Below are 8,202 nucleotides of genomic sequence, written 5' to 3'. Positions count from 1 at the left end.
TGTTCATGTCTTCTGCCCATTTCTTGAATGGATTATTTCTTTTTGGGTATGAAGTCTGGAAAGTTCATTATACTTCGTGGATACTAGCCCTTTATCTGATAAGACATTTGCAAATATCTCCTCCAATTCCATGGGTTGACTTTTAGTTTTGTTGAGGGTTTCCTTTGCTTTACAGAAGCTTTTATCTTGTTTGTTTGTTTTTTAGTTTTTATCTTGATGAAGTCCCAATAGTTCATTTTTCCTTTTGTTTCCCATGCTTTTAGAGATGTGTCTTGAAAGAAGTTGATGTGGCCGATGTCAAAGAAGTTATTGCCTGTGTTCTCTAGGATTTTGATGGAGTCCTGTCTCATTGAAGTCTCATCCATTTTGAGTTTATCTTTGTGTATGCTGTAAGAGAATGGTCCAGTTTCATTCTTCTGCATGTGGCTGTCCAATTTTCCCAGCACCATTTATTGAAGAGACTGTCTTTTTTCCATTGGATAGTCTTTCCTGCTTTGTCAAAGTTTAGTTGACCATAGAGTTGAGGCTCCATTTCTGGGGTCTCTACTCTGTTCCATTGATCTATGTGTCTGTTTTTATGCCAGTACCATACTGTCTTGATTATGACAGCTTTGTAATAGAGCTTGAAGTCAGGCATTGTGATGCCCCCAGCTTTAGTTTTCTCTTTCAACAATCCTGTGGCAATTTGGGATCTTTTCTAGTTCCATACAAATTTTAGGATTGTTTGTTCCAGCTCTGTGATAAATGTCGAAGGTATTTTGATAGGGATTGCATTGAAAGTGTAGATTGCTCTGGATAGCATAGACATTTTAACAATGTTTATTCTCCCAATCCATGAGTAGGAAATGTTTTTCCATCTCTTTGTGTCTTCGTCAATTTCTTTCATAAGTGTTCTGTAGTTTCTAGAGTATAGGTCCTTTACCTCCTTGGTTAGGTTTATTCCTAGGTATCTTAGGGGTTTGGGTGCAATTGTAAATGGGATCTATTCCTTAATTTCTCTTTTTTCAGTCATACTGTTAGTGTATAGAAATGCAACTGATTTCTGTGCATTGATTTTATATCCTGCATGTTACTCAATTTGTATGAGTTCTAGTAATTTTAAGGTGGAGTCTTTTGGGTTTTCCACATAAAGTATCGTGTCATCTGCGAAGAGAGAGAGTTTGACCTCTTCTTTGCCAATTTGAATGCCTTTTATTTCTTTTTGTTGTCTGATAGCTGAGGCTAGGACTTCTAGTACCATGTTGAACAATAGTGGTGAGAGTGGACATCCCTGTTGTGTTCCTGACCTTAAGGGAAAAGCTCTCAGTTTTTCTCCATTGAGAATGATATTTGCTGTGGGCTTTCCATAGATGGCTTTTATGATATTGAGGTATGTTCCCTCTATCCCTATACTTTGAAGAGTTTTAATCAAGAAATGATGCTGTATTTTGTCAAATGCTTTTTCTGCATCAGTTGAGGGGATCATATGGTTCTTGTCTCTTCTTTTATTAATGTGTTCTCTCACATTGATTGATTTGTGAATGTTGAACCACCCTTGCATCCCAGGAATAAATCTCACCTGGCCATGTTGGATAAACCTTTCAATATACTGTTGGATCCTATTGGCTAGGATCTTGGTGAGTATTTTGGCATTCATGTTCATCAGGAATATTGGTCTGTAATTCTCTGTATTGATGGGGTCTTTGTCTGGTTTTGGGATCAGGGTAATCCTGGCCTCATAGAACAAATTTGAAGTTTTCCTTCCATTTCTATTTTTCAAAACAGCTTCAGTAGAATAGGTATGATTTCTTCTTTAAAAGTTTGGTAGAATTACCCTGGGAAGCCCTCAGGCCCTGGATTCTTGGGCTTTTTTTTGGGGGGGGGGAGGTTTTTGTTTACTGCTTCAATTTCCCTGCTGCTTATTGGTCTATTCAGATTGTCTATTTCTTCTTGTTTCAGTCTTGGTAGTTTATAAGTTTCCAGGAATGCATCCATTTCTTCCAGATTGCCTAATTTGTTGGCATATAGCTGTTGATAATAAGTTCTAATAATTGTCTCTATTTCCTTATTAGTCATGATCTATCCCCTTTCACTCATGATTTTATTAATTTTGGTCCTTTCTCTTTTCTTTTGGATAAGTCTGGCCAGAGGTTTATCAATACTATTAATTCTTTCAAAGAAACAGCTTCTAGTTTCATTGATCTGTTCTACTGTTTTTCTGGTTTCTATTTCATTGATTTCTACTCTAATATTTATTATTTCTCTTCTCCTGCTTGGTTTAGGTTTTATTTGCTGTTCTTTCTCCACGTCCTTTAGGTGTAAGGTTAGCTTGTGCATTGGGGACTTTTCTAATTTTTTGAGAGAGGCTTCGATGGCTATGTACCCCCCTCTTAGGACAGACTTTGCAGTATCCCATATGTTTTGAACCGATTTGTTTTCATTTTCATTCATTTGCATAAATTGTTTAAGTGCTTCTTTAATTTCCTGTTTGACCCATTCATTCTTCAGCAGGATGCTCTTTAACCTCCAAGTGTTTGAGTTCCAGTTTCAAAGCATTGTGGTCTGGAAATATGCAGGGAATAATCTCAATCTTTTGTATCAGTTGAGACCTGATTTGTGACCCATTTTGTGATCTTGAGAAAGTTTCATGTGCACTTGAGAAGAATGAGTATTCTGTTGTTTTAGGATGGAATGTTCTGTATATACCTATGAAGTCTATCTAGTCCAATGTGTCATTCAAATCTCTTGTTTCTTTGTTGATCTTCTGCTTAGATGATCTTTCCATTGCTGTGAGTGGGTTGTTGAAGTCTCCTACCATTAATGTGTTATTCTCAGTATGTTTCTTTATTTTGGTTAACTGGTTTATATAATTGGCTGCTCCCACACTGGGAGCATAGATATTTACAATTCTTAGATCTTCTTGTTGGATAGACCCTTTAAGTAGGATATAGTGTTCCTCTACATCTCTTACTACAGTCTTTGGTTTAAAATCTAATTTGTTTGATATGAGGATTGCTACCCCAGCTTTCTCTTGAGCTCCATTAGCATGATAATGGTTCTCCATCCCCTCACTATCAATTTGGAGGTGTCTTTAGGTTCAAAATGAGTCTCTTGTACACACCATATGAATGGGTCCTGCTTTTTTTTTTTTTAAGATTTTATTTATTTATTTGACAGAGAGAGAGAGAGCACAAGCAGGGGAGCAGCAGAGGGAGAGGGAGAAGCAGACTTCCCGCTGAGCAAGGAGCCCAATGCGGAGCTCGATCCCAGGACCCTGGGATCCTGACCTGAGCCAGAGGCAGACGCTTAACTGACTGAGCCACCCAGGCGCCCCAGGGTCCTGCTTTTTTATCAATCTGATATGCTGTGTCTTTTGACTGGATCATTTAGCCCACTTACATTCAGTGTATCTATTTTTTTTCTTTTTTTTTATTATGTTATGCTAATCACCATACATTACATCATTAGTTTTTGATGTAGTGTTCCATGATTCATTGTTTGCGGATAACACCCAGTGCTCCATGCAGAACATGTCCTCTTTAATACCCAACACCAGGCTAACCCATCCTCCCACCCCACCCCCAACAAACCCTAGTTTGTTTTTCAGAGTCCATCATCTCTCATGGTTCGTCTCCCCCTCCGATTTCCCCCACTTCATTCCCCTCCTGCTATCTTCTTTTTTTTTTTTTAAGGTAATGTATCAGAACAAATCTATGATTCAACAGTCTTGCACAATTCACAGCGCTCACCATAACACATACCCTCCTCAATGTCTATCACCCAGCCACCCCATCCTTCCCACCCCCCCACTACCCCAGCAACCCTCAGTTTGTTTCCTGATATTAAGAATTCCTCATATCAATGAGGTCATATGATACATGTCTTTCTCTGATTGACTTATTTCGCTCAGCATAACACCCTCCAGTTCCATCCACATCATTGCAAATGGCAATATTTCATACCTTTTGATGGCTGCATAATATTCCAATGTATTTATATACCACATCTTCTTTATCCATTCATCTGTTGATTGACATCTTGGCTCTTTCCATAGTTTGGCTATTGTGGACATTGCTGCTATAAACATTGGGGTGCACGACCCCTTCAGATCCCTACATTTGTATCTTTGGGGTAAATACCCAGTAGTGCAATTGTTGGATCATATGGTAGCTCTATTTTCAGGTTTTTGAGGAACCTCTATACTGTTTTCCAGAGTGGCTGCACCAGTTTGCATTGCCACCAACAGTGCAGGAGGTTTCCCCTTTCTCCGCATCCCCGCCAACATCTGTCATTTCCTGACTTGTTAATTGTAGCCATTCTGACTGGTGTGAGGTGATATCTCATTGAGGTTTTGATTTGGATTTCCCTGATGCCGAGCGATGTTGAGCACTTTTTCATGTGTCTGTTGGCCATTTGGATGTCTTCTTTGGAAAAATGTCTGTTCATGTCTTCTGCCCATTTCTTGATTGGATCATTTGTTCTTTGGGTGTTGAGTTGGATAAGTTCTTTATAGATTTTGGATACTAGCCCTTTATCTGCTATGTCATTTGCAAATATCTTCTCCCATTCTGTCGGTTGTCTTTTGGTTTTGTTGACTTTCTTTTGCTGTGCAAAAGCTTTTTATCTTGATGAAGTCCCAATAGTTCATTTTTGCCCTTGCTTCCCTTGCCTTTGGCGATGTTTCTAGGAAGAAGTTGCTGTGGCTGAGGTCGAAGAGTTTGCTGCCTGTGTTCTCCTTTAGGATTTTGATGGACTCCTGTCTCACATTTAGGTCTTTTGTCATTTTGAGTCTATTTTTGTGTGTGGTGTAATGGTCCAGTTTCATTCTTCTGCATGTGGTTGTCCAATTTTCCCAACACCATTTGTTGAAGAGACTTTTTTCCATTGTTCATTCTTTCCTGCTTTATCAAAGATTAGTTGACCATAGATTTGAGGGTCTATTTCTGGGCTCTCTATTCTGTTCCATTGATCTATGTGTCTGTTTTTGTGCCAGTACCATACTGTCTTGATGATGACGGCTTTGTAATAGAGCTTCAAGTCCGGAATTGTAATGCCGCCAGCTTTGCTTTTCTTTTTCAACATTCCTCTGGCTATTCGGGGTCTTTTCTGGTTCCATACAAATTTTAGGATTATTTGTTCCATTTCTTTGAAAAAAGTGGATGGTACTTTGATGGGGATTGCATTGAATGTGTAGATTGCTCTAGGTAGCATTGACATCTTCACAATATTTGTCTTCCAATCCGTGAGCATGGAATGTTTTTCCATTTCTTGTGTCTTCCTCAATTTCTTTCCTGAGTATTTTATAGTTTTCTGAGCACAGATTCTTTGCCTCTTTGGTTAGATTTATTCCTAGGTATCTTATGGTTTCGGGTGCAATTGTAAATGGGGTTGACTCCTCAATTTCTCTTTCTTCTGTCTTGTTGTTGGTGTATAGGAATGCCACTGATTTCTGTGCATTGATTTTATATCCTGCCACTTTACTGAGTTCCTGTATGAGTTCTAGCAGTTTTGGGGTGGAGTCTTTTGGGTTTTCCACATAAAGTATCATATCATCTGCAAAGAGTGAGAGTTTGACTTCTTCTTTGATGATTTGGTTGCCTTTTATTTCTTTTTGTTGACTGATTGCTGTGGCTAGGACTTCTAATACTATGTTGAATAGCAGTGGTGATAGTGGACATCCTTTACCCCTGACCTTAGGGGGAAAGCTCTCAGTTTTTCCCCATTGAGAATGAAATTTGCTGTGGGTTTTTCATAGATGGCTTTTATGATATTGAGGTATGTACCCTCTATCCCTATACTCTGAAGAGTTTTGATCAAGAAAAGATGCTGTCCTTTGTGAAATGCTTTTTCTGCATCTATTGAGAGGTTCATATGGTTCTTGTTCTTTCTTTTATTAATGTATTGTATCACGTTGATTGATTTGTGGATGTTGAACCAACCTTGCACCCCAGGGATAAATCTCATTTTGTCGTGATGAATAATCCTTTTAATGTACGGTTGGATCCTATTGGCAAGTATTTTGGTGAGAATTTTTGCATCCGTGTTCATCAAGGATATTGGTCTGTAATTCTCCTTTTTGATGGGGTCTTTGTCTGGTTTTGGGGTCAAGGTAATGGTGGCCTCATAAAACAAGTTTGGAAGTTTTCCTTCCATTTCTATTTTTTGGAACAGTTTCAGAAGAATAGGTATTAATTCTTCTTTAAATGTTTGGTAGAATTCCTCTGGGAAGCCATCAGGCCGTGGGCTTTTGTTTATTGGGAGATTTTTGATGACTGCTTCAATTTCCTTAGTGGTTATAGGTCTGCTCAGGTTTTCTATTTCTTCCTGGTTCAGTTTTGGTAGTTGATACATTTCTAGGAATGCATCCATTTCTTCCAGATTAACTAATTTGCTGGCATATAGTTGCAATATGTTCTTATAATTGTTTGTAATTCTTTGGGGTTGGTTATGATCTCTCCTCTTTCATTCATGATTTTATTTTTTTGGGTCATCTCACTTTTCTTTTTGATAAGTCTGGCCAGGGGTTTCTCAATTTTATTAATTCTTTCAAAGAACCAGCTCCTTGTTTCATTGAAATGTTCTGTTTTTTGGTTTCTATTTCATTGATTTCTGCTCTGATCTTTATTATTTCTCTTCTCCTGCTGGGTTTAGGCTTTATTTGCTGTTCTTTCTCCAGCTCCTTTAGGTGTAGGGTTAGGTTGTGTGTTTGAGACCTTTCTTGTTTCTTGAGAAAGGCTTGTATTGCTATATACTTTCTTCTTAGGACTGCCTTTGCTGCATCCCAAAGATTTTGAACAGTGTGTTTTCATTTTCATTTGTTTCCATGAATTTTTTAAATTCTTCTCTAATTTCCTGGTTGACCCATTCATTCCTTAGGAGGATGCTCTTTAGCCTCCATATATTTGAGTTCTTTCCAACTTTCCTCTTGTGATTGAGTTCTAGTTTCAAAGCATTGTGGTCTGAAAATATGCAGGGAATGATCCCAATCTTTTGGTACCAGTTGAGACCTGATTTGTGACCTAGGATGTGATGTATTCTGGAGAATGTTCCATGTGCACTAGAGAAGAATGTGTATTCTGTTGCTTTGGGATGGAATGTTCTGAATATATCTGTGAAGTCCATTTGGTCCAGTGTGTCACTTAAAGTCTTTATTTCTTTGTTGATCTTTTGCTTAGATGATCTGTCCATTTCAGTGAGGGGGGTGTTAAAGTCCCCCACTATTATTGTATTGTTGTCGATGTGTTTTGTTGCTTTTGTTATTAATTGGCTTATATAATTGGCTGCTCCCATGTTAGGGGCATAGATATTTACAATTGTTAGATCTTCTTGTTGGATAGACCCTTTAAGTAGGATATAGTGTCCTTCCTCATCTCTTATTACAGTCTTTGGTTTAAAATCTAATTTGTCTGATATAAGGATTGCCACCCCAGCTTTCTTCTGGTGTCCATTAGCATGGTAAATAGTTTCCACCCCCTCACTTTCAATCTGGGGGTGTCTTTGGGTCTATAATGAGTCTCTTGAAGACAGCATATCGATGGGTCTTGTTTTTTAATCCAATCTGATAGCCTGTGTCTTTTGATTGGGGTATCTAGCCCATTTACATTCAGGGTAACTATTGAAAGATATGAATTAATGCCATTGTATTGCCTGTAAGGTGTCTGTTACTATATATTGTCTGTGTTCCTTTCTGGTCTATGTTTTTCCCCATTGAGAATGAAATTTGCTGTGGGTTTTTCATAGATGGCTTTTATGATATTGAGGTATGTACCCTCTATCCCTATACTCTGAAGAGTTTTGATCAAGAAAGGATGCTGTACTTTGTCAAATGCTTTTTCTGCATCTATTGAGAGGATCATATGGTTCTTGTTCTTTCTTTTATTAATGTATTGTATAACATTGATTGATTTGCAGATGTTGAACCAAACTTGCAGCCCAAGGATAAATCCACTTTGTCGTGGTGAATAATCCTTTTAATATACTGTTGGATCCTATTGGCTAGTATTTTGGTGAGAATTTTTGCATCCGTGTTCATCAAGGATATTGGTCTGTAATTCTCCTTTTTGATGGGGTCTTTGTCTGGTTTGGGGATCAAGGTAATGGTGGCCTCATAAAATGAGTTTGGAAGTTTTCCTTCCATTTCTATTTTTTGGAACACTTTCAGAAGAATAGGTATTAATTCTTCTTTAAATGTTTGGTAGAATTCCTCTGGGAAGCCATCAGGCC

This window comes from Phoca vitulina, unplaced genomic scaffold (assembly GCF_004348235.1).
Source record: "Phoca vitulina isolate PV1807 unplaced genomic scaffold, GSC_HSeal_1.0 scaffold70, whole genome shotgun sequence".
NCBI classification, from domain to species: Eukaryota; Metazoa; Chordata; class Mammalia; order Carnivora; family Phocidae; genus Phoca; species Phoca vitulina.
Note: the sequence above shows the minus strand (reverse complement) of the source record.